General features: G+C 48.4%; 1 long non-coding RNA gene across 1 annotated transcript; it reads right to left on the bottom strand.

Moving 5' to 3' along the window:
* Nucleotides 1–2,671: 2,671 nt before the first annotated feature.
* Nucleotides 2,672–4,816, bottom strand: LOC147346233 (uncharacterized). The gene is made up of 2 exons (XR_015153349.1): nucleotides 4,586–4,816; nucleotides 2,672–3,150 (listed from the first exon to the last, which is right to left on the bottom strand). It is a non-coding gene; the product is annotated as an uncharacterized LOC147346233 (long non-coding RNA).
* Nucleotides 4,817–25,573: the final 20,757 nt, after the last annotated feature.

The raw sequence follows: 25,573 nt of genomic DNA, 5'->3' as shown, positions 1-25,573 counted from the left end.
ATTCCCCCAAATCATTTTTCTTAGCTGTCCTTTGTCTTCTCATCAAGGTACACAGTTTGTATTCCCTAGATCAGTGGCTCTAAAACTTGAACGTGCATCAGAATCTGGAGAGCTTGTTAAAATAGATCGCCGCTGCTGAGCTCAGAGTTTCCAATTCAGTAGGTTAGGTCGTGGTGGGTCCTGAGAGTTTGCATTTCTAGGTTCCCAGATGGTGCTGCCGGTCCCAGACTACACTTTGAGAACTGTCCAAGTTGTTGTTTTAGTCACTAAATCATGTCTGACTCTTTTGCAACCCCATGGACAGTATACCATTAGGCTCCTCTGTCCGTGGGGTTTTCTAGGCAAGAATATTGGTGTGGGTTGCTATTTCCTTCTCCAGGGGGTCGTCCAGACCCAGAGATCAAAACTGTGTCACCTGCAGTGTAGGTGGATTCTTTACCACTGAGCCACCTGGAAAGCCCACTGGTTCAAGACTCCTGCTCTAATCTTTGATACAGTTCATATTTATGTAGACTTCTCTTAGCTTGATACTTCCTGGATATTTCACAACATTCCTGTGGAGGTAAGATCAGGCAGTATTGGGATTGTTTTATAAATGCACAGAAGAGGGCCCAGAGACTGTAAGTCATGACGAACTGAGGGACTCACAGTGAATCACGGGTCAAATGGAAATAAAATCAAGATTTGGGAGGTGAGGGGGTGGTGTCCATTTCAGTGTTGTTCCCATTGGGCTGGACTGCCCCCTACTGGCCAGTCGCAGCCAGTAGAGCACCACCCCCCACCCCACCCTCACCCCAGCTTGGGCTGGTAACAAGTTGCAAAGCTACCCACATAGCTCAGTGTCACAAGCGTCCTTTGGAAGCCACTGCTGCGGAGCATCCGCTGGTTTTGGTGGAAGGTGTGTGGTCAGGGAGCAGGTTCCCACTCCGGCAGCTGCAGCGTTTATCAGATTCTGTTGGTGGGAACTGCCCCACCTGTCCCTCCTAAGTGCTGCGGTAGGTGCTTGGTCTAAGGTGCAGGCACTCATTGGGAAAAGAGGCCTCAGTCTGTAGCTAACTTGTCACCTGCACAGCTTCCCTGGCCCTGGTCCAGCGACAGCCCTCCTCGGCCAAACTTCAGTCAGGCTCCTTTGAGCCCTCTTCTCCTCTAGCTCTTGTCCCTGGTGGGCAGAGCCAAGTTTTAGCCAAGAATCCTGCTGAGCCAATCTTTCTGGACCTCCCCTCCACCCTGACCAGGTTACTCTTCGGTCAGGTTCTCTCTCCATTCTCACCCTTCCCCTAGCTGGAAATCTTCACTGGCCCCTGTGCTTTTTGGAGTTGTGGTGGCTAGGATGGTAAAGAGTCTGCCTGCAATGAGGGAGACCGGGGTTCAATCCCTGGGTCGGGAAGATCCTCTGGAAAAGGAAATGGCAACCCTGATCCAGTAATCTTGCCTGGAAAATCCCAAGGACAGAGGAGCCTGGCAGGCCACAGTCCAAAAAAAGTCGGACATGACTGGGCAACTTCACTCTCTTAGTCTCTCTTGCCTATTGCCACAGTCTCGAACAAAAATTTTCTTCCAGTTGGTGACAAGTGATGCTGAGTTATTTTTCTTTAACACCAGAAATGTACCTGATGTTCTACCTTCTGAACTCAATTTAGAGACAAAGGGACAGTCACACTGTTGTCCTCAGAAGTGGATGACTTGTTGACCCAGCCTGTGAATCACCTCTTAGAGTGAGGAGTCACTGATTCACATCCTTCTAACCCGTGCTTTGCCAACACTACATCTGGAGGCTCCCCAGAGCCCCAGGAAGAGGCCAGCGGTGCTTCAGCCTGCAACCTCTTCCCCACCCCACCCCCTCCCCCGACACCCCTCTATGGGAACCCCACTCTTTTCCACCTATTGAAGTCCAGGGTCTTGTGAGTCCCAAGTGAGGCCAGATCTTGTCTCTACAGGGACTGGCAGTGCCCAAGACCCTGAAAGAGCTGAGGTGGAACAGTATCGAGGCTTTCCAAGCTGCTCAACCCCAAAGCCTGGGAGGTATCCGGCGTGAAAACCAACGCATGAGCTATAAACACCAACTGCATGCGCCCAGTCCTGCGAAGCCTGAGAGAAACGCTCGATCTTCTGGATTTATTGTTTTCTTCCCTTCTCCCTTCCCAGATCCAAGGCAGTCTTCTTGGGCTGAGCAGGTCTGTCTGCTGTTATTATGGCTGCCGCTGCTCTTGGATGCCTGTGTGTGTGTGTGCGCGCCCGCGTGTGTATGAGAGCGTGCGCGTGTTTTCTCCAGAGTGACTGGTTTGTGCTGTCATCAGCCGTTGTTTTGGTAAATGGCGAGTTAAACAGATATATCCAAGCGTAAAATCTAAAAAATGTTCCCTCTGGGCGCCCGGGGGGTGTTGTTTGAAATCAACTACATATCAATTGAGCGGCGGCGAGCGGATCCGATGATAAATTCCAGTCCGCAGACGCCTTATAAATTACATTTTTTTGTTCGCGATCTTGCCTCATCTCAGCTCCCCAGAGGCCCTTAGACTGAGAACTATGATTGTGTTGGAGAAACGTTTGCTCAGCTTGAGCGAGGCCATTAGCATTGCATGTGTCAGTCCGTCCCTGCGCTCCCCCCCGCCCCCCACCTCCCCCGGCCCCCCTCCCGCTCCTTTAACAAAATACAATATGTGCCTGGTAATTTTTCTGTTCATTATCTCATTGTTTTCTGTAAGTACAAGGTTAGATTGAATTACTGCGGGCTCCGCTGTCTATTTGTAATTCTCCTTCCATGCCGAGCTGCTAATGAATGGGCAATTTAGTCAATTCTTTGTAACGGCTTCTTCTGTGCGTCAGCCACTTAATTACTCTGAGCCTTTCTCACTGCTGCTTTATTGCACGGAAAGTCGGGGCTGCTTGGAGGGCTTGGCACGGGGATCTCCAGCTTCCAAGAAGAGAAAAAAAAAAAGTCAGAGGCAACCAGGATTCTGAATCCTTGATGCCTTCTGCAGCGGCTGGAGTAACGTTCTCTTGGGTGCCCACACCGCCCAGCTTTATGGGCACACCGGGTTGCCTCTTCTTCTTTGCTGACAATTTGGCTTCATCCTGGCTCCGGTGGTCATGGGGACGAGCAGGAAGGTGCAGGCTCCAGCTCAGAGAACAGCACCCGAGGAGGCAGTCCTGGTGTTTTAAAACATTATTATCATCCTGATTAGTGGGCTAGTTATCCCAAACTCTAGCCAAGGGTTTCACTCTCAGAGGAGCATTTCACCCCTGCCTTTGTGTGGAGCATCTCTACCTCCCAACACAGGGGAACAGGGCAGGGTGCTAACTACCCCCTTAACAAAGGGAAGCCCCAAGTCTGGACAGAATGACCTGCCTAAGGCCAGTGACCCAGGCACAGCAGAACCATGGCTAAGTTACTCAGATCTCCATGACACCCCCTGTCCTCTCCCTCCTCTACCGTGCTGCCCAAGAGTAGAATACTGGAGAAGAAGGGTCCTGTAGCTAGGCTGAAGTGTACTAAGGTTAAGTAAGTGTGAGTTGCCCTTGAAAGAACTGGAATGACTCTGGAAAGGGAGGGACACTATGGTGGTAACTGAGAGGCTATACACCCCAAGGAACTGAGAACTCTTTAAATGGAGTATCAGATTACACAATGTCATCGTTGGATACATCAGTCATGTTACTGCTATATTTCTATGTGCCCCAGAGTTAAGACACACATAGAATGTATCGTCCAAACTGGGACACTTTGGGAACGGAACGAAGTCACGCTGAATAATCCCGCTGGTGCCACAGGAGTAACCCGGGACTGTCCAGAGCAAACGAGGGGGGGTGCTCCCCCTCCCTCAGGTAAACGAGAACGTTGAATGCTTTGCTGAAGGCCTGCCTTCAGACCCGACTAGCCTGATGACAATACTCAGGCATCTCGCCAGCTGGATCCACCTCTGCGTTTACAAACATTCCCTGTTGCTGTGCTGGGCATCCCACTGATGTGTGTGAGCTATAGGGAATCTCTCCCCATGTCCTGAAAGTGAGGGATTCAACACATACTGCGTGAGCACCGTCTAGGTAATAGAGACATAGGATGGGAAGATGAAACTTTCTGGCATTTTAATTTGGCTGCTGGAGCAGAAGGGAGTAAACACTCCTCCGAACACTGTGAATCTCCTGAAACTGGCTCCTGAAGATGCTGGTCCCTCTGCCTGCCTTTCGAGTCTGGCTCACTCCCACTCATCCTTAGGCAGCTTAAATGCTACTTCCTCTGGAAAGCCTCCTCTGATCTCTGAGGTTACCTTAGGGACCCTTGTTTTCCTGCTTCATAACATCCTGTACATTTCCTCTTCGCTATTTACCACAATTACAATTATTGGTGTCATTGTATGTTCAATGTCCCTCCTTCTCCACCCCCACACCTGCCCTGCCCTGCCCTGAATAGATCCTTCTTTAGTAACAGTGGCTCACACTTAAACAGCACTGTTCAGCGGCAGGTACCAGTCTAAGTGGTTTACAAATTTTACTCACCAAATCTCGCAAGAACTTTCTGTGGTTGGTTCTATTATTATTATTTCACAAATGAGGAAATGGAGGCCCGGGGAGTGAAACAACTCACCAAGATTCAAACCAGGCTGGCTGGATCTCAAGTCTAGAAAGAGTTTAGAACGTGTTGGAGTGGAAGATGTAACGTCCGGGCCTCGTTCTGCATTCGGTGCTGTTGTGCCCAGTCCCCAGGTCCCCAGGTCACACTGTACAGTAGACGTAACAACTTCAGACACCTCACCGTTTTGCTGGGAGTGGCAGAGAAATGGTTCTGTTACGTGTCTGCGTCTAAAAGGCCCTGGGTCTGTGTGAACAACAGGTGTGATTGTTAGAAAGCAGCCTTGCCACCCGCCTCCCACACGATGGGCAAACCACTGGCCCCCAGACGCCACAGCACCCCCACCCCCACACTTTGACTCATCCGCCCCAGGCTTGGATGTCCAATTCATGCGCCCCGTCCAGTTGGTCTCCTGGGGCCAAGTACTGAGCCTGGCACATAGCAGATCCATAAAAGTTTGTTAAATGGAACGTAATCAGCCACCCTTCCAAGTCAACTCTAGATGAGTCCTCAGCAGGTTGCCTTCCTGGGTTGCTGCAGCCTCTCTAATCTGTGTCCTCTCCACGTAGCTCACACAATCTGCAACGCATCACAGAGCACTCAAGTCTCCCCCAACTGCACCTGTTTTCTCCATCAAGCTGCAGGTTGCAAAAACAATTTAGTGTGCTTCGACCAGGAAGGCAGGGCAGGGGAGGGGGAGAGGAAGAGAAGCAAACAGAGTAGAAAATGCTAAGACACCATGCAAAGCGAAGTGAAGTGTGGTTGTAGGAAATGTGTGTGTGTGGGGGGGGGGGGCGGGGATCACAATGTGAAACGTGTGTCTTAACCCAAGCCTCAGTTTAGAAAGGTTAGAAACACACTGCTTGAGTGTTGCATTGGTACAAACTTGTCTAGGGTAGGAAACACAGTGCTTGCTCATCTCAAGGATGCTTTCCTTGCAGGAAAGTCTGGGTTGGTTGAGGCATTGTCTCTCAGCCTCAACCCCATCCCCACATTCCCAAGGAATCCAGAGCTTTCAGCACCAAAGTTCCCCAAGAGTAGCCTCTTGCCCTAGCACTTGCCCAAGCCTTGGGTGTCTGGGGGATTTGGATCAGCCAATCCTCTTTTGAATGCTTAAGGACCCCAGGTTTTGGCTTCTCTATGGGGTTTCCTCCAGCAGTTTCCCCATCTCTCCCTTGTGTTTTTGAGTGTCCTGTTGTGACATAGCTTCCTGCAGAGCAGGATAAGCCACTTTCTTTTTCCCCTTCTCTCCTATTGGCATAGGGGAGCCCCTTCTGAGCATCCTACAGTTCGCTATCGTGTTGCCATCCTGAGTCAGTTTCCTCATCTGTTACTAGCATCCCCAAAGGATCTTGGAGAGAATTCAGGAACAGAAAACATGTTACAGGGTCTGGCAGGAAGGAAACATTCAGTAAACCTTCTCTCTTGCCTTTCTTTGCTCCTTCCTTCCCCCAGTTCCAGCCATAGCTGGGATGGGGGCAGGAGTAGGGATGGAGGATGAATGTGAGTGTGGGGCTTGGGCTGCTGCAATGCTGCCTTCTGCAGTCATGGCCCAGCTGCATGTGTGCTCCGTGTTCTCCTAGAGACACCTCTGCACATGGCGAGGGGAAGTGACTTCACTTTCCATAATATGAGTTCCACTTCTGTTTTATAGAAAGTAGTTCTCCCAGGTCAGGGAGGCAGGTGGGTCCTCTTTTGAGGCGATTATCATCTAAGCAGGTTCCATGGCCGTAGAAGAAGAACTGATGAACGCAAAGCCCTGTCCTCTGCAGGAAGACAGTGGCCAGTCCTGAGAGAGCATTCCTTTGTCCTGAGTTGTGCTCTAGGCTCTTGTAAATCAACTCATCTCACAAATCAACTCACCGTCACCAGAACTCTGAGAAGGTGGGTGCTATTTAGCCCCATTTTATAGATTAGAAAAGAGAGACTCAGAGCTTCTATCACTTCCCCAAGGTCACCCAGGTAATAGGCAGGAGAAGCTGGATTCTAGTCCAGGCAGTCTGGCTCTAGCACAGGGGACCTGGTTGTTGGAAGCCTGAAGGCAAGGCTGCAGCCTCCTCTAGTCACCTTTTGAGCAGAACACAACACTTTGGCCCAATCTCTTTTGGAAGATATCCTGGCAAAGAGTATGAATGATCGTTTTTTAAGAGTTCGTTTCCTTTGACATGATTTTGGGACTCTATCTTAAAGAAACTGCTAGGAAAGATTGAAGGCAGGAGGAGAAGGGGGTGACAGAGGACGAGGTGGTTGGATGGCATCACCAACTCAATGGACATGAGTTTGAGCAAGCTCCAAGAGATGATGAAGGACAGGGAAGCTTGGCATGCTGCAGTCTATGGGGTCGCAAAGAGTCGGACATCACTGAGTGACTGAACAACAACTATCTTAAAGAAATAGTGAAAATCAAGACCACATAGTAGAAAGATGCTCTTCACAGCGTCCTTTTAATAGGAGGAGAAAGAAAGCTTACCTGCCAGAAAAAAGGTGTCCAAGCCTCACCGTGAACACTTGTCAGTCTAAGACGGCCCTTCTCCCAGACCTCACCCACCCACGTATTTTTCCATTTTAACAAAGGTGGTCTGTTAACCTCCTCACTAGATACTCGGATTACTGAGGGTGGGGACTTTTGTGTTATCCACTCCCTGAATCCCACACTTAACAAGGGACTGCCTTCTGCTGGGCCCTCGATGAACATCCACAGAAAGAACAGCTGGTAATGGCCGAGTCTAGATGATAATGTAGTGTTGCCAGTAGAATTTCTCATCTTTGCTGCATGTTTGAAAATGTTCATAGTAAAATGTTGGTGCAAAAAAGAATAGCTGAGGGAAGAGTATAAACAGATTATAATATGGAGAACATTAATGCATGTGGAGGAAGAGAGCAAATAACAAACTATGACTATACCTGCAAAAATGGGTATGAAAAAATACTGGTAAGAGATACATGGGATCTCCTACATAGCACGGTTTGGAGACAGTGGCAGTATGAATGATTTTAACATTTCTACTTTCCTATATTTTCTGTATCCTTTGCAATAGATGCATTTTACTTTTAAAGTGAAGAAAATTTCTTTTTCTGCTGTGAGTCCTCATCCCAGATTTCTGTTAAAAAAACAACAAGTGCCTTTTTAGCAGAGTACTAAAAAGTCTAGTACTTAGAAGCACAGACAAACTTTGAGTCCATGAAAGGAGCCTTGGCTTTATAGAAGGTTCCCAGCAGTACTGCCTTCAAAGGCCAGCTGTAATAAAGAGACCCTAAATAAAGAGGCTGGTGTGAGGTGGTGTCAAGACTCCGTTTGTGGCTTAGAAGGAGATGGTTCCTCCTCAAGAGTGAGTTGGTCTTCTCCTCCAGCCTCTCCAGGTTTGGAGCCTGGCAGAAGATGCTGGGGGCCTTGGTTACTTCACCACCTGCAGGAACACCTCCTGACAGTCCAGCTCATTCCATAAGCCTGGCCCTCAGAGCCCCCAGGAGAGGTGAGGGCCAAGAGACCCTGCCAAGCTGACCTGGCATCACCAACTCCACACCTTTCCCGCTCCATAGAAGTGACCCACACCAAGGGCCCTTTTGGGCCACTCTGGTCTTCCCAGCCTGGCTACCGTGACAGAGGCTGCTACTCCCAAAGACCTGCAGAGCAGTGATTTTCTGTGACCATGTCCAAGTGGCCACCCTGTCTCTTCCTCCTGCCTGAATTCCCAGTACCACTTACTGCACACTTAGGCCATTGGATGAGGTCTAAGCCATTGCCCTGCAAGGAGGGGCTTTTCCCCTCCTCCAGCACAGGCTGAGTTCCTTGTTCCCACTTGCCTCCCACTGAGCAGTGCTCTTGAGCAGTTCTGAAATCTCCATGGGTGGCGACTTCCTTCTTTCAGAAGGAACTAGCATTTAATTTTAAGTGCCTTTCATCAGTTGGGGGCTTTCCAGGTGGTGCTAGTGGCAAAGAACTCACCTGCCAGTGCAGGAGATGTAAGAGACACAGTTTCAATCCCTGGGTTGGGAAGATCCCCTCGAGGTGGGAATAGCATCCCACTGTAGTATTCTTGCCCGGAGAATCCCATGGACAGAGGAGCCTGGCAGGCTGTGGTCCATGGGATGGCAAAGAGTCAGACACGACTGAAGCAATTTAGTAGCACGCAATCAGTTGAAGACAATGTTGTGAGCCCAGTTAATTCTCACCTGATATTTTGGGGTCTAAATATGATCTTCATTTTCCCAGGAAGGTAAATGAGGCTCAGAGAGGTTAAGCAACTTTCATGAAGTCAAAGCTGTTAAGTGACTAAGCCCAGGTTTGAGTAAAACATTTAAAACTAGAACGATCAAAGAAATGGAAGGTATTATGTGTGTTTTGTACCTTGAGGCATGCTCTTTGACTACAGAAGTAGAACTGGAGAGTGGGTTGTCACTTACTCACATCTTACTGTGAATAAGAAAAATTTCCTCCCTGATAGTTGCTCAGCATCCACGCACCTAGAGAAGGGGATTTTGGTTAATGAGGGTGAGAGACAGGAGACATAATGCTGGACTGGGGGACAACCCTGGGACGAGGACAGGCCATGCTGGGTCCTGGGGCCACGGAGAGGCTGCACCCAGGAGAGGGAGCGGATTACGACCAGGAGCAAAGCACACTTCCGCTAACCTCTCTCTGTGACTGTGAGGGGGCTTCTGCCCACGATCCCAGGTCAGAGAGAGAGTCGAGGGCATTGGCTCCCCACTCAGTGGAACTAGGAATGGGGAATTCGTGGACCAAATTCACAGTGTGAATCAGAGGGAAGAGCCACGGCTCATTAGCCAGGAGTTCTGGGCAGTGACTTTGGGGCAGACCTTTCCCCCACATTGGACCCGTGTCCTCTCAAATGAAGTCTACGGGTTCCTTCAGCAGTAACCCTGTGATTCCATGTATTAGCACAAGTATTGTGCCCATCTCATAGGTAAGGGTCTTTGTAGGGCCTTCAAAAGACTCTCAGAAACAGAATGGCACTGGGGGAGGGAGAGCAGGCCACCTCTTCATCCCACACTAGGGATGACACCGAAGGAGAGATTCAGAAATGCTGTCACTCACTCAGTACTGACCTCAGTTAGAGCCAGTCCCTCTCTGCTCTGAAGTCAGCTCCCTCTCTGTCTGTCTCTTGCAGGAGACAGGAAAGTTTTTGAAAGCAGAGGCTGTGTTTTTGTCACCTCCAAACCCTCAGCTACTTCCATCATGCCCAGCCCTGTCATGCTATAGTTGCTGATTACAGGTTTGTGGAATGAATGAACAAAAATTCCTAAAATTTGCACCTCTCAGGATGAATGCTATAAGGTTCTCTCTTAAGAGCAAGGAAGATGCCATTCTGGGATCTGAAAGACTTGGAGCTGACATCTGATCTGACTCTCATTTCCCACCCCTTCCCGTCAACCATTTACAAGAGACAACTCCCACTTAACAGATGGAAAAACTGAGACCCAGAGAAGAGACGTGACTTAAAATTTTACGTATGCAAAGCAGGAGAAGACCAGCAGTCCCCTGTCATATTTTAGATTCCTTAATGTTATAGAAGAGGAAATTGCTACCCAAGGAGGGTGATGATGACGGCATAAGGTCCCACAGCTCAGCAGTGGTGGGGCAGAGACAAGAGGGCAGCTCCCAAATCAGATTCCAGAGCTGCATAACAGTCCTGGAGCTCAAGCAGCCCTGCTACCCTGCTCCAGGTTCCCATGGTAACCATGAGGAACAAACCATCCTCTTTGGGTAAGACTGACTCATTCTTTATATAACTTTTTTTTTTCTTTAAAGGAAAATACATTTGCATACTTTCACCCTCCCCAAATGGACCTGTTCATGAAAGGAGACTAAGACACCTTTCAGAAAAATAGGTATCCAGGCAGGAAATGGAGATGCTGCCTGATGAAGGGCTGGGGAGTGTATCTAAAACGGATTAATGACTTGGAGAAAACCATTCTGGAATCTTGGTTTGGAATTCTTTGGCTTATCTTTGCTACCCTTCTCTGTATATCTCTTTGGGTGTAATGGTGGTGGTTTAGTCGCTAAGTTGTGTCCGACTCTGCCACCCCGTGGACTGTAGCCTGCCAGGCTCCTCTGTCCATGGGATTCTCCAGGCAAGAATACTGGAGTGAGTTGCCATTTGCTTCTCCAGGGGATCTTCCCAACCTAGCAATCGAACCCAGGTCTCCCGCATTGCAGGCAGATTCTTTACCAACTGAGCTTCGAGGGAAGACCCCAGGAAAAGCCCTTAACCAAACAAAAATATGTTACACATACCTGGCAGCTTGTGCTTTCCAAGAGGTTTCTACCGCATTTATTTCATCTGATCCTGCCCAGTAGATAGGGCAGGGATTGCCATGTACAGCTGGGGAAACTGAGGCCCAGAAGGTGAAGGTCACAGGGCTATGTGGAATTCCTTAGCAGGTGGAATTTGACTTCTTAGAAGAGAGGTCAAGGAATAAGCATCTGGCATATGTCAGACAATTGCTGGACACCCTAGAGACCGTGAGGGCTCAGCCACACAGAGCTGGAGGCAGGGCCTGGGAGGAGGCAGACGGCAAACAGTTAACTGAACAAGGTGTTGGAAGTCTCACATGGAGTTAGAGCTGCCATAGAGGAATCTCTAAGGAGCTAGTGTTTAAATTGAGAACCAAAGGGTGGGAAAGAGCCAGGCATAGGAAGAGTGATGGGAGGAAGCTCCTGAGGGCAGAGCAAGTGCCCTGAAGAGCCAAGTGGTGGGCATCCTCACGGAAGTGAACGGAGGCCAGTGAGGGTCCAGTGTGGAAAGAGAAGGGACTAAAGATGAAACAGGAGGGTGGACGGGGCCCAGCTTATTCCAGGCCTTCCGGCCGGGGTAAGATACCTGAATGCAACCAAATGCACTTTTGCTCACATATACCCAAACATACGGCTGTTCACACACACATATAACTGTGCCTTATTCATGCACATACAGGCACACACGTGCTTAACATGTCCACACACCACTTACACATATACACAGACACATATACCCTTACACATATACACAAACATTCACGGATACCCAAAGCACATCTGCACAACTCCCTGACGACGACATACTATCACACGTATATACAAGCACACATCTACGCACACACAAATGCAGATGCCCATTCTTAGAGACACACAAAAGCACATACACATACACTCTCTCATGCATGCATGTGCTTTGTCTCATAAAAGCATATATTTACATATGCACTCACACAGGCCCACTCACACACGGATCCTCATACCTGCCCGCGTAGAGCCCACAAACCCCGCTGAGATGAGCTCTCAGCCACAGATAAACTTCTCTGCTGGTTGGTTATAATCTTTCATTGGAACTGACACGTTGATAGCCCCAGTTTTTCTAGGAAGTGACCTTCATGCCGGCTATTGATTTCCAGTGGCTATCAGGCGCCCACCACTGGAGTGACAGGCCCGGTCGGAGGTCAGCCCTTAAATAAAGCTCCTAGATTACTAAGCGCCAGGCACTCCAGTGAAAATGGAAATTGGCAGCCCTGGCTCTTTTTATGTGGCCTGCTCCTGTGGATGGGGTTTCAGCCCTGGTGACCTAGTGACCACTTCCTGTTCCTGCACCCTGCCCCACCCCACTCTGGGGTGCTGGGGGCGCCCATAGTTTTTATCTTGCAGGGGAGCCGGGCTGAAGGCTGTGGGTGGTGGCAGTTGCCAGGGCCTGACCCTTTCTGGATTCTGTTTTCCAGCAAAGCCTGGGGCTGTCCTCCTGAGCCCAGCATTCTGATAACAGACAACTATTACTGGACCAGAGACCCACTGGTGACTCTCCTTGCAGTCTCAGGCAGGTGCTGTCACCTCTCTGGACCTCAGCTACCCCCCACTTCCACTTCCTACCCCATCCGTATGCACTCATACATCCTTTGCCATTTCACATCCAAATAAATGGGGCAGTGGAGATAGATGTGTTTTGTATACAACATAGTATACTACAATATCCATGTTTTCAAAGTAGTACAATTTTCTAATCACTGAATTCCACTGAATTACATTGTGTGTTTACTTGCTGACCCAAAAGCCCCTTAGATTGTTGCAGCAACTTGGGGCTTGACGGCAAGCAGAGGCATGGGAGGGGAAGGGACTGAAAGAACTTACTGATTTTCAAAAGTCTACCTTTTGCTTTTCACAGATGAAAGACAGGTGGAATTCACACCACCTCATCTGGTGGTCAGGGTTCAAGTCTAACAGCCAAATACCATCCCTGAAACCTAGCTGGCCCTTCTATTCCTCATTAGTACCTGTGGGCTCCCTTTCCCACGCCCCCAACCTGTGACTTACCACATCCTCCCTGCTCTCTCCCTCCAGCTCCCATCCTCCAGCCCACAGGATTCCAGGATTACCTGACTAGTTCTTTCTATTTGGCTTTGGAAGGTGCACTCAGCAGTTTCATTTTTTAATTTATCTATTTACAAAATTTTTAATATTTTAATTTTATTATTCAATTTTCACCTCAAATTTGAAATTAAAAAAAAAAAATCTTTTCTTGAATAGTCTGGTGTGGGGAAAGCTGTGAAGGCTGCCAGCTTCCTGCATTTCTTTGCATCCCTCCAAGGAAAAGCCTGTCCGGTCCTGGCTCTCCCATTTTTATGAGGATCATGGCCTGTGTTTCTGCAGCAGAGAGAGGTGGTCATGAAATGAAGTCCATGTGTCCTGAAGGGAGGCTAAGCAGGAATCAGCTATTTGACAAAGGAGGTGATCTCTTCAACAAACATCAGAGAGGCAAGAGTTGCTGGGGTCTCCTGAAACTCAGCCAGCCACAAGGGTTAAAAGGAAGAAGACCAAGGACCTGGGTGAATCCATGGACCGGGCTTTTAGCCACAACCTGCACCCCCAGCCTGTGAGACGGTAAGTAGAACACACAATTGAGGGAAGGGTGGAGAAGAGTTGGGGGTCAGTCTTGCAGTTTGTATGGGAGGTGGCACTGTTTCACTGGCTTGTGTGAACCTATTGCTTACTCGGCAATCCATGACACACTTCTGGGAACAGACACTCGGGAGACAGGTTGTTTTACACAACAAATGCAAAAGGTGTTCAGAAATTTGCCACTTAGAGAGTTTGAGGTAATTTATAATTAAAAACTTAACATATACCTGTTAAAATAATGATGACAATCACTTGACCATGGTCCTGTTTTTTAATATAAATATTTTACTTTTTGTTGTTGTTCAGTCACTCAGTCGTGTCTGACTCTTTGCAACTTCATGGACTGCAGCACGCCAGGCTTCCCTGTCCTTCACCATCTCCAGGAGCTTGCTCAAACTCATGTCCATAGAGTCGGTGGTGCCATCCAACCATCTCATCCTCTGTAGTCCCCTTCTCCTCCCACCAATCTTTCCTAGCATCAGGATCTTTTCAAATGAGTCAGTTCTACGCATCAGGTGGCCAAAGTATTGAAGTTTCAGCTACAGCATCAGTCCTTCTAATGAATATTCAGGATTGATTTCCTTTCGGATTGACTGGTTTGATTTTACTTTTTACTGTGACTGAATTCACAAGCGTGTTCACTGTGATTTAAGAGGTTGTAGAATACCCTGTCTAATGGGAATTCCCTGGCGATCCAGTGGTGAGGATTCGGGGCTTTCACTACCGTGAGCCTGGGTTCAATCTCTGGTCGGGGAACTTAAGATCCCGCAAGCTGTGCGGCATGATCGATAAATAAATAAATGTAATGCAGTACCCTGAGAGTTCTGCACCACCTGGTAATGTGACTGAAATGCGTTCGTCTCCTTCTGAGTCTTTGTACAATGTCTCCATCTCTGGGAGGGGTCCTAAGCCCCGCCCACACACACATCCTGGGTCCTGTGTGTCAGTGTGGTGGTCTGGCTCTAGGACACCGAATGGGGAACCTGGGCAAGGCGTCTGTGGAGACAAGGCAGCCTGCACAGGGCAGTGGAAACAGTGTCAGGGCGTATTATGAACCTCCTTTGCCCTGGCCGAGGGCATGCGGTCCTAGAGGCATTCAGGGGCCACCACGCTGGATTTTCCAAGCCCTTTCACTGGAAACAGAAAGCCGTGGGCTTAAGATCCCAGATCGGACATCAGACAAACTGATTTCAAACCCAGCTCTGCCACTTCCTAGCTGAGTGGCCTTGAGCAAATCACTCCCCCTCTCGGAGCTGCAGTTTCTTCATCTATAAAGTAGGGTCAGGAATTCCAGCTGCATGGTGGATGGTTTCGAGGATTAAGCAAAATATTGTTCATAAAACACCTGCCATCTGTGTATGCTGTTGAGTAAGTGGTTACTATTTGGGGGACTGGCAGATCTGCCATAGTCATGGCTGAAGTTGCCCACCGCCCAGTTTATCTCGCAGTTATAGCAGCTTTCAGTTGGGGACAGGGGACAGGGGGATTGTCCTTCTCCTCCAGGCGACAATTCAGTAAAGCCTGGAGTCATTTTGGGTTGTCACAGTGGCGGGGCAAGTGCCACTGTCACGGAGAGAGTGGAGGTCAGGGATGCTGCTGGACGTGGTAAGACACACAGGATAGTCCCCGCAACAAAGAATTGTTTGGCTCCAAAAGGCAGCGGTACCAAATCGGGAAAGCCCCCCTCTCTAAGCACTCTCTAAGGTTTTCCAGGGCTCTGTCTCCCCCTCAGTGTCTTCAGCACCAGAGCTCAGAAAGCCTCCATTTCCTGAACACCGCAGAGAGGCAGGGGCTGCAAAGGGAGCGGCCGCCTCCCCCTCGCCCCGAGGCTACTCAGCCAGATGGCAGAAGGGTCAGCAGCAACCAAACATCTAATGACGTGTGACAAGTGCGGCCAGACAGCAGGCCCAGGCTGGGCCCCGTCAAAGCCACTCATTGGGCAAGGGGGACTCATAAATAACAGCGCAGTGACAGCCGGAGTCTTGCTCAGTGGGAGGGACTGAGCTCCGGCCGCCTCCCGGGCCCTGGGGCAAGCCCTTTATGGGCCGGGGCTCTGGCAGGACGGCCTCGGACCCCTGCACAGTGAAGTGCTGCTGAGACGCGCGGGGACCCGTCACTGACACGCCTGTCCAGACGGCTCCACCGCATTCGCGCCATCCCTCTTGGTGAACTATTTTCTCATCTCTGATCCAGTGCGACCTGGGGCTTCAAAGCATTCATCCAGCAGAGCTCTGCGGTGGGAAGCAGAGGGGTGGAGCGATGAGGACACGGAATCTGAGTTTGAGCCTCTGTTTCTTCATCCGTTGAATGGGGACACTGAACAGCAAATGTGCTCATTCATAGGAAATTGTGTTCAAAGCAATAAATTAATGAAGGAATGATGATGATGGCATAATGATTATGATTATTCAACCATTTGGGAGAGAGCAATTTATATTTGAAGAAAATATACCTTCTGATTTTCTAAAATATTAATCAGTTTTCAGGGTTTTAGGCAGTTCCAAATAGGCTCTTTGCAATAATAATAGTAATAATGATGCGTGTATTAAATAGCACTTTTATTTTCACATTTATTTTTCTCAAGCCTCATGTGGCTCAGAATGGGACCTGTTTCCAATGATGCATATTCTTCTAAAACAGAAGTGAAAAAAAATCAAAATAATCAGTTGACACAGACTGACTTTGCTTTTTTTGTTCACTGAGGTCTTGGTTCAGATGACTTACTGGTGTTGGGTAGGGGGTGGGGGGTGGGACATGGAACTGTGCTTGCCCCCTCTAAGCATAGCACTTAGCCTCTGAGGTCTTTGAGGGTCTCAGTTTTGTCATTTACAAAATAGGGGTAATTATGCTTCCTGACTCTCAGAGCTGACAACTCAGTGAGACCATGTATGTGGAAGCTGTGTGAGGAGATTAAAGCATCATCGCGCAAGGGAATATTAGCACCACAATAATTATCTGCTTCATTATTATTAATTATTATTCATAATGGTGTTTGCAGGATGGAATGACTCCAAAGCCCTGTGTCCATGAACAGTTTTCACATCTTTTCACAAAAATCTATATGTGCCTATGATGAAGAAAAAAGCTGACCCTTGGAGCACCTGTTCTGAAATCGAAGCTGATTCTTTAAGATTCCAAACAAGTCCCTTCTCTTTTTCTTGAACTGGAGAGCCAGACTCTGGAGAGGGCTCTCCCTCCAGGACGCTGCCTCATAAGGCTTCTAGAGAAATGGCTCTTTTGGCCAAGACCTTGATGCTAGCTTTCAGCCAGGAGCACAATTTTGCAGGGAGGGTTATAAATCAAAGCCTGGGTTCTAATGAAACTGCTGACACCTTTAACTGTAACGGTGTGCACCCAGGCACCACTTGTGAGAAATTAGAGGCACAGAGCCCGCATTCAAAGGACCGGGCACCTGGGGGCGGCCTCTCTGCCTGGCCTCCCCACTCCTCTTCCTCTCTCCACCTCTTTCTCTCTCTCCTCCTCCCTTGCACCCTTGTTCCCCTTTTCTTTTCTAATTTCTACAGAAATCTTTCACTACTGCCCCATTCTGCAGCTTCTTCAGGAATCAGCCTCATGGCTAAGCTGCAGCCCCTGCCACCCAGCCCCCCAGCAAGACCCCCGCCTGGCTCTCTGCAGGCCACCCCTCAGAGCACTGGCGCAGAACTGCACTGCTCCAGGTAGCAGAGGACGGTGAAGGCAAAACCCTGAGTTCTCCTGGGACACTGTTCCAGTCCCCGGTTGGCTGCTTCATGACTACACGACCTGGGTGAGGTATTTAACCTCTCTGAGACTCAGTGCTTGCATCTGTACAATGAGGATAACCACACCTCTCTTGAAAGTGAAAGTGTTAGTTGCTCAGTCGTGCCCGACTTTGCGAACCAATGGACTGTAGCCCGCCAGGTCCTCTGTCCATGGAATTCTCCAGGCAAGAATACTGGAGTGGGTAGCCATTCCCTTCTCCAGAGGATCTTCCTGACCCAGGGACCAAACCCAAGTCACCTGCATTGAAGGTAGATTCTTTGCCATCTGTGGTAGTAGGGAAGCCCTCTTTTGAGAGGCTGTTAAGGGGACTGAACGAGATGGATGCCGGGTAAACGGTGCTGCTCCAGGAGTGAAGGAAGCAAAGGACCAGCAGAAGCTCAAGTCGTTGAGGACCTTTCTGGAGACCCCCATGGCCCAGCCCCGCCATCAGCTCTGGTTTTATCCCTGGTGGCTCAGTCAGTAAAGAATCTGCCTGCAAGGCAGAAGACCACCTGCAGCACAAGAGACCCAGGCTCGATCCTTGGGTCAGGAAGATCCCCTGGAGAAGGAAATGGCAACTCAGTCCAGTATTCTTGCCTGGGAAATCCCATGGACAGAGGAGCCTGGCAGGTTACTGTGGGGTCGTAAAAGAGTCAGACACCACTTAGCAACTAAACAGCCGCAGCATGCAAATGTGCATAGATAGTTACTCCCAAGGTTTGATATAAGAGATACTACAAAGGGCATACATAGTCCCAATATCTTTACCTTTGATGCCATTGAGAACTAAACTTTCAGAAACTGAGGCCTGATTGGGGTAAAGAATCATTTATTTTAGGGATTATTAGATCTGCATGTCTGGAGACACAGATATAAGAAACACTTGAACTGTGTTCTGCTGGACCTCAAAATGAGGGAGGCCTATTTAAGGTCCCAAACCACAAGGTTAGACAAGTTGTTTGTCAAGAATAAACACTGGAGCTGGCAAGACATGAGGATACTTATTAAACAAGGATTGGCTGGGACTTGAAATGACTTTGTAGTTGTAAAGGAGGGGAACTTTGAAACTCCAAGGTGGCAGCTAGCAGCGGCTAGCAGACGTTGGTTTGCAAATGGCAAGTAGTATTGTTGTGTTTGATACAGTTCTGAAAGTTCAAGTACTCAGTGATGCGGGAATGTTTCTGAAACCACATCCACAGTGGCTGCCTGACTCCATTTTGGCTGCCTGGACCATAGTTGCTCCATTTTGACTTTTAACTGACTTTGACTAAATCATCACCATTCATTTCCCCATAAGTTACCTGATTAAAAGTCATCTGTGATGCCTAGCAGATGGGGCGTGGTCTCACTTGATCACCCTGAGGAGAGAGACGCCCTGTGTTCCTAATTCCTCCATATGAGATGACAGCAGTCTTGTCCTTCAATAGGCAGATGAAGTTGTGAAACCTTGTCTAGTGAGTCAATCTCCAAACCATTGACTCAATGGAAATAAAATCCCATCCTTCCCTGAATCCCCCAGTAGATACTCCTTTCTCCCTCCTTAAAGTTCCTGGAGATTTTGCTAATTTTACTGCTTACTGAGCATCAGACAGAGACAGCAATCTCCTGAAACAGACTATCTGCCCCCTATGAGCACAGAACATATGCACAACTTCTTAAAATTTCCTAGAAGATCTTCCTTTATCAGTTTACTCTAATTATGATGATCTGGGTGACTTTCCCATAAAACATTCAATCCCTGGATGGTCAGCTATCATCTGCTGCATACCATTTTTGCTCACCTTTTATTGGCCATAGCAGGTCACGTGGCCCTCAGGGCAAGATATAGACTCCTCCAAAATTAAGTCAGGGCTCACAGGGAGGGACACCAAATATTTTGAACAATACAATTGATCACAGACCTAGAGTAGTATTTTCTACAAAGCTGTTGCTACTCAGTAAATATTTAATAGGGATGATGAGCCAAATATCATTAGGCAAGTATTTGAACACATCATTTTGGCATGGCTGTTAAATCTAAACCAGCTAACTAAATGTTGGGGTACTGAGTCTTATCGTCAACAAGAAACTTAAACCAACTCAAGTCTCTAGCTTGAATGTGGTGGAACTGGACTAGGTGAGGTCCTATAGTTCAGTTGTGAAAATGCTCCTGTGGAGAAGTTGGATTATACTTGTTCATAGTCAGTCTGGAAGGCACAGCTAGGATCCAAAGAAGGGGTGGGAATTCCAGGATATAGATTTCCCTTCAGAGAAGAAAACACCTCCAGACCAAGAGTCTCCATCACTAGAACGAGGCTGTGGCCCCTGCCGGTGACATGAAAACAGGGGTGGGCTGTCTTTGGCGAGGCTGGAGAGGAGATTTCTTCAATGGATAGAAAGTTGGACTACAGAGACTCAGGGCTGATTCTTCCAGCTTTAAACACCTGTCACAAACCTCAAAGGGATATCCATGTCAGTTACATGCCTCAGATGGTAAAGAATCTGCCTGTGTTGCAGGAGACCCAGGTTCAATCTCTGGGTCAGAAAGATCCCCTGGAGAAGGCAATGGCTACCCACTCCAGTATTCTTCCCTGGAGAATTCCACAGACAGAGAGAAGACTGGCAGACTACAGTCCATGGGACCACAAAGAGTCAAACACGACGGATGACTAACACTGTGGCCCCAACACTCACATTCCAAAATAAGCAGGAGTAAGATAAGACATAATTTGTTAAAGATCCTAAAATATGTGTTGTGAGCTTCAGGAGGACACAGGATGAGTGCTTCCTGAAGGTGCTGAGACTTCAGCTGGATCTCAAAGGATGCAAAAGACCAGGATGATATATGAGTTGGGGGTTAGAGAGGTTGCAGGGCAAAAGGCTGGTTAGGGCAGGGGTGCTGGAGGCCCGGCATCCCCTTCCTTATCTCCCCTTCCCTCCAGCACAAGGGTCCTTTGGTAGTAAAAGAAACACAGCGTGCATAAGACTGAAAGGAGCCGCTGCCGCCTTTCATATCCTTTCCCGTTTCAGGTTTACATCTTATTTTCCTGCAAATGTTTTTTCCTTCCCTTTGCCCCTCCAGCTTTTGTGGGTGTAACCTCAATTTCTCACTGCCTTTCAAAGCTTTTATTTCCCAAGTGGAAGGAAAGAACTTTTAATGTCATATCTGGTCCTTAGCCAGGCCAGTTGTCTCTCCAAATCAGTCCAGGGCTCAGGGCAGCAGGGGAGAGTGGGAGGCTCGGCCGAGAGCGGGAGAGAGTCAATAGCGAGAAGGAAAACAGCAAGTGCAGCGGATGAAGGTCCCCGAGGTGATTTGCAAATCTGCTGAAATCCTGAACAAGCTTTGATTTAACCCAAGCTTGAAATGGCTTTTATTTACTGTCTATTGTGGAATAAATGACATCTCATAAACAGGCTTTATCCATTACCCGAGAATGGAGAGCATGGAGTTAGGGACATTTTATCCTCTTGATATCAAAAGAGATATGCCGGGGTGTGTTATTACAAATAGAAAAATCAATGCTGAGACACACACATCTGAAATTTCATTTTCGTCGAACCACATTTTCAAAGGGTGAAAAAAAAAAGGCAATTGCTAATAAAAATGACTACAGGACTGGAGGATTTACCAAGCTTGAGCAAGGGACCGACTGGGACCAAGCCCAGACAGTGAATAAATTGGGCTCTGTCCTGGGACCAGTTCCTGCTCACCCTCCTGATAGTCCAGCCCCACCCAGAGCAGAGCCATCCTCCCGTCTTCCCCAGACAGCCTCCAGGGTCCAAGCACTGCGCATGGTCCCTAGTCCTCCGACCCCAACCACACACCACACTTGGCCTCTGACCACATGGAAAACACCAGAAATATTGAGACCACTGCTATTTCCTCCAAGCCTTTACCTCCCTCGTGGCAGAGTCTTGGATGCTTCCAGATCTGGTAAGAAAGTGGAAAGGACCACAGGGAGTGATGAAGGAAAGTCTGCTGGATTCTGGGAAAGACTCCTGTTGAGGTCCTAGCCTTTTCCATCAGCCCCTCTTTCAGAGAAAGCTATGCTGTGCTTAGTCACTCAGTTGCATCCGACTCCTTGCAACCCCATGGACTGTAGCCCACCAGGCTCCTCTGTCCAAGGGATTCTCCAGGCAAGAATACTGGAATGGGTTGCCATGTCCTCCTCCAGGGACTCTTCCCAACTCAGGGATTGAACCCAGGTCTCCCGCATGGCAGGCAGTTTCTTTACCATCTGAGCCACCAGGGAAGTCCTCAGAGAAAGCTGGTGAGTGTAAATACTTGCAACTTTTCATGGGATTTTCATAAAATTGCCTTCCTGGGCTCCCAACTTTGTATCACATTGTGTAACCCCTTTACTGGGATGACTCTCTGGTTTAGAGTCTTATTTCCCCACAAGACGGTAAGCTCAGTGAAGTCCGGGACCTGGCCTGGTGCTCTATTCCCCTTGCTGAGCTCAGCACTGTCACATAATAACTGCTCAATAAATCCAGGATGAGAATGTGCAGGCCTGTGGAGCGGATGCAAACAGCAGCCTGGACACCACGTCTGGGTTAGAACTGGGCTAGAACTGGTCCCAGTTGGCAGCTCCTGCCTGGAGGCAAAAACTGGATGGGGTTTGCCTGTTCCATACAGCCGTACTGACTTGGGAATGCCTAACTTCCATCGGTTGAGGAAAATGAGCCAGCAGACTTGGCTTGGTTTTAGGGTCTCACAGTACTGCCTCCTGAAGAAACAATGCTATTGGTCAGAGAGTGACCCAGAATAAAGAGCCAGACACAGGCCCAGGCCCCCTCCTGGACCAGAGCACACGCTCACCCTTCCAGGGCTGCCTGGTGTCAGGGATCACTTCCTCTAATTCCATCTCTTCCTGAGGGATGGGGACATCAAAGCCAGAAAAAGGGAGTTAGTTTTCCCACGTCACATAGGACATTGTGGCCAGGTGGGGGTCAGCCCTTGAAAGCTTCGACTTCTAGCCCCAGGACCTTTGCTCTGCCTGCTAAGAATCTGGGGAGAGAACACGGTGAGGGAAGGCTACACACAGTGGCTTCATTGCAGAGAACATCAGGGTGCTGAGATGGTTGCTTTTTAAAGTAATTCAGTGGTGGATGATTGGGAAAGTAGCCACACTGTACAAATGTAAGACATTTTGCTGTTTTGAAGCAGACATGGCTGTTGCTTTCTCTACAGTTTTGCTCGTGTGACGGCCACTAGTCGGGATCGGGAAAGGCTGATTCCTGAAGCCGTTCAGGAAGACAATTCCCCACATGATGGTCCCTGCTTCCACAGGGACACGGGCTGCCTCTCCTTCCCAGCATCTCATAAAGGTTTGAGAGAATAGCCTCCACCAGCCAATACAGCAGCAATCCCACCTGAAACAGACAGCCGGATTTAAATAAGGTTTCGATAGGAAGACTGAGTCTCCTCGGACTTGGACTGTGATGTAGTTATCAGGAGGAGAAATTTGAAGAACCCATTACCTGCCGCTCCGTCTCCCAGGAAATCCCTTGTTTGTGGAGCGTGAATCTCTCTGGCTTTGGCTGGCTTTTTCTCTCCAGATTGTCCGGGTAAACATCTGCCTCGCACTGTGTATTTATAAGAGGAGGCATTTGTGGCTTTGATTGTTTAGAGGTTTCTGCAGAACCAACGTGTTCTTTCTCCTTTCCCTCCCCTCTCCTTCTCCATCCAGCCCGTTCTCCTGGGCAAACAACCGCTGATGCCTGCTCTGGTCCCCTTGGCTGTTACAGTGTGTCCTTCTGTCCAAAGCACAGAAGAGACCTGCCACCATCCAACTAGTCCACCGTGCGATAATGAGTTTTCTGCAGCAAGGGCCACATATCTTAATTGCATTGTTATTATTATTTAATTCCATGAACATCTTCAAGCATCTCCTGTGTGCAGAGTATCTAAGTGGATATGGGTAACTGTACCAACAGTCCCAGTCCCTATCTCAAGGCGTTTATGGCCTTGTTGAAGAGACAGAGCTGGCAGGGTGTTGGGGGCCAGAGTGAGGCACTCTGCCCGTGGCAAAGGTCATGAGGAAGGAGGCTTGACATACGCAAAGGCGGGATCGAGCCTCAGGAGTCCCCCTGGAAATCCTCGAGCATCTACCCCCATAACCAGAGCCTGTCTGCTTTACTACTTTGTGCTCCCACCTACACCTCTGACTTTACGGGGGACTGTCCCCCACCACCTCTTTCGGAGAAGGAGTTAACCTAGAGCTCCAGTTAATAAAAACTCCTTGGCATGACAAGAGTGTTTTAACCTACAAACTCCTCTGAAGGTTCTCTAGCCTGCCTGACAGGCTTGTCCGGCCACATATGATTGCTCACAGCCTCCCAACCGTGAGAGGCACGAGATGCTTTAAACCTTCTAAAAACAGGTTCCTTAGAAAAGTTAGAAAACTATTAGTATAAGTATAATGGGCTGATTAGAAATTGTATTGGTGAAGGATTTTTCATTTGTTGAGCCAATGTTTGTTGCTAAGTCTCCATATCCCCTGCCCTTACACACATTAATGAATATATAGAAGAAATAAGTATTAACCTTTGATATTAATCATGTTAGACCTTAGGCTAAGTAAATTCTTTCCTTAACTAAAACCCACTATACTCTCACCCTATAGAAATGTAACTTTATTTGGGTGGCGTCTGTTTTAAGAATAATCACCCCTGGAGAAATAAGTGTCCTGGTTGACTGACCTCTGTCACAAGGAGACATAAATTGTCAGCAGGCCCCCTGGCCAGAAGATGATGTAACACCCCTAAGACCTCTGTATACATTTGTATGAAGCACCTGACTTTGATAAAAGTCAGGACTGCTGACCCCGCGTGACTTTTGCATAACATCTCAGTGAATAAAAGTAGACCATGGAAAATAAAGAATTGGGATCAGTTTCTCCAAATACTGGTCTCCCCATGTCACGCTCTCTCTTACACTCTGGCTGAGTCTCCATCTGGAGCGCGGAACCCACCAAGCTTACTAATTTTGCCTGGGCTTCTAAGATCCGACCGGGGAGGCCTCAGTGTCTCCTCTCCTTCGGGAGAACGGAAGGACGCCTGCGGCTTACGTAAGTGGTGCAAGCTTCTTGTCTTGAAGTTTTATTGGTCTCCCACGTAAACCAAGCTACTCAGCCTCTTTTCTCCACTGAATTTTCCGACTGAGCTATCCTCATTCTATTACTCTTTACATCTTTAATTAATATCTAATTGAAGCTATTGTATCCTGATCCTCACCGACGCTGTCCCCGCTTCGAACTCCCTGGATCAGCTGGGGCTGGACCCTGGCAGCAGGGAGCATGTGTTAGTCTCTCAATGGGGTCTGACTCTTTGCAACCCCATGGACTGCAGCCCGCCAGGTTCCTCTGTCCATGGGATTTCCCCAACAAGAATAGTGGAGTGGAGTGGAGAGTGTAGCCATTCCCCTCTCCAGGGGATCTTCCCAACCCAGGGATCAAACTCAGGTCTATTGCATTGCAGGTGGACTCTTCACCACCTGAGCCACCAGGGAACATTCTGAGCCACCTTGTGAACATTCAGAATAAGGTCTTTACCTACAAAAGGACTGCAGAACTTTGGAGGGGCAAGGAAGCCATCACTGGCCTTCTTACTGTCAGCCAAATTGAGCCTCTCATCTTGAGTCCTCGGGTAGTTCAAACCCACCTCTGGACCAGGCCCTTCTGTTGTCTAGTTCTGGGAAAGAATGTGGTAAACAGTTTCTTTTTATTCGCACGTGTCTCCTTGCATGGCTGACTCAGGCCACTGGTGAGTATCAGCATAGTAAAAACTCTACTAACTGGAACCCAACACAATTCCTGGTAGATAGAATTTTTTTTTCATCACTCAGATTTAGGTCCGACACAAATCACAAGAAAATAATGTTATCAAACACCTAGTAAAAAGGAAAGAAAGGCCAAAATGAATTGCTCAGATGCAGTCCAGATTCTCCATCCCCTTCACCTCCAGTGACAGCTTGAGTAATGAGCACTTCTGTCTTCCGAGAAATGACCAGAAGAACCCTTTGTCAGCCAAGAAAAGTGTGTGAAACCAAGAGTGGAGTTTTCCTGCCTGAAGTAGACCCAGATATTTAAGAAATGTTTCTCACATCTGAAAAACCTTTCTGCCTTATCTTCAGCTTCTAAAAGCCCAGTCCCCAGTTACATCTACCCCTGCTGGATATTCTAGTATGAAGAGAGTTATGATTCAGATGATCCAAATGGGTGACAGCTGAGCCTATCTTGAAATCATGGCTTGATGGGAGATTCAAGTGCCTGTCTATTGCCTGATACTTGTTACCTGGTGACCTTGGATCATCCGCTTAGCCCCTCTGGCCTCCACTATAACTGATTTCTAATGATCTGTCCACGAATAAGGGTTGAAGGATCCTTAAAGAAATT

The sequence above is a fragment of the Bos grunniens genome, chromosome 24 (assembly GCF_055505025.1).
Source record: "Bos grunniens cultivar Pamir isolate PY7600 chromosome 24, Bosgru_T2T1.0, whole genome shotgun sequence".
NCBI classification, from domain to species: domain Eukaryota; kingdom Metazoa; phylum Chordata; class Mammalia; order Artiodactyla; family Bovidae; genus Bos; species Bos grunniens.
The sequence above is the reverse complement of the archived record's forward strand: the minus strand, read 5'-3'. Positions and strand labels throughout refer to the sequence as shown.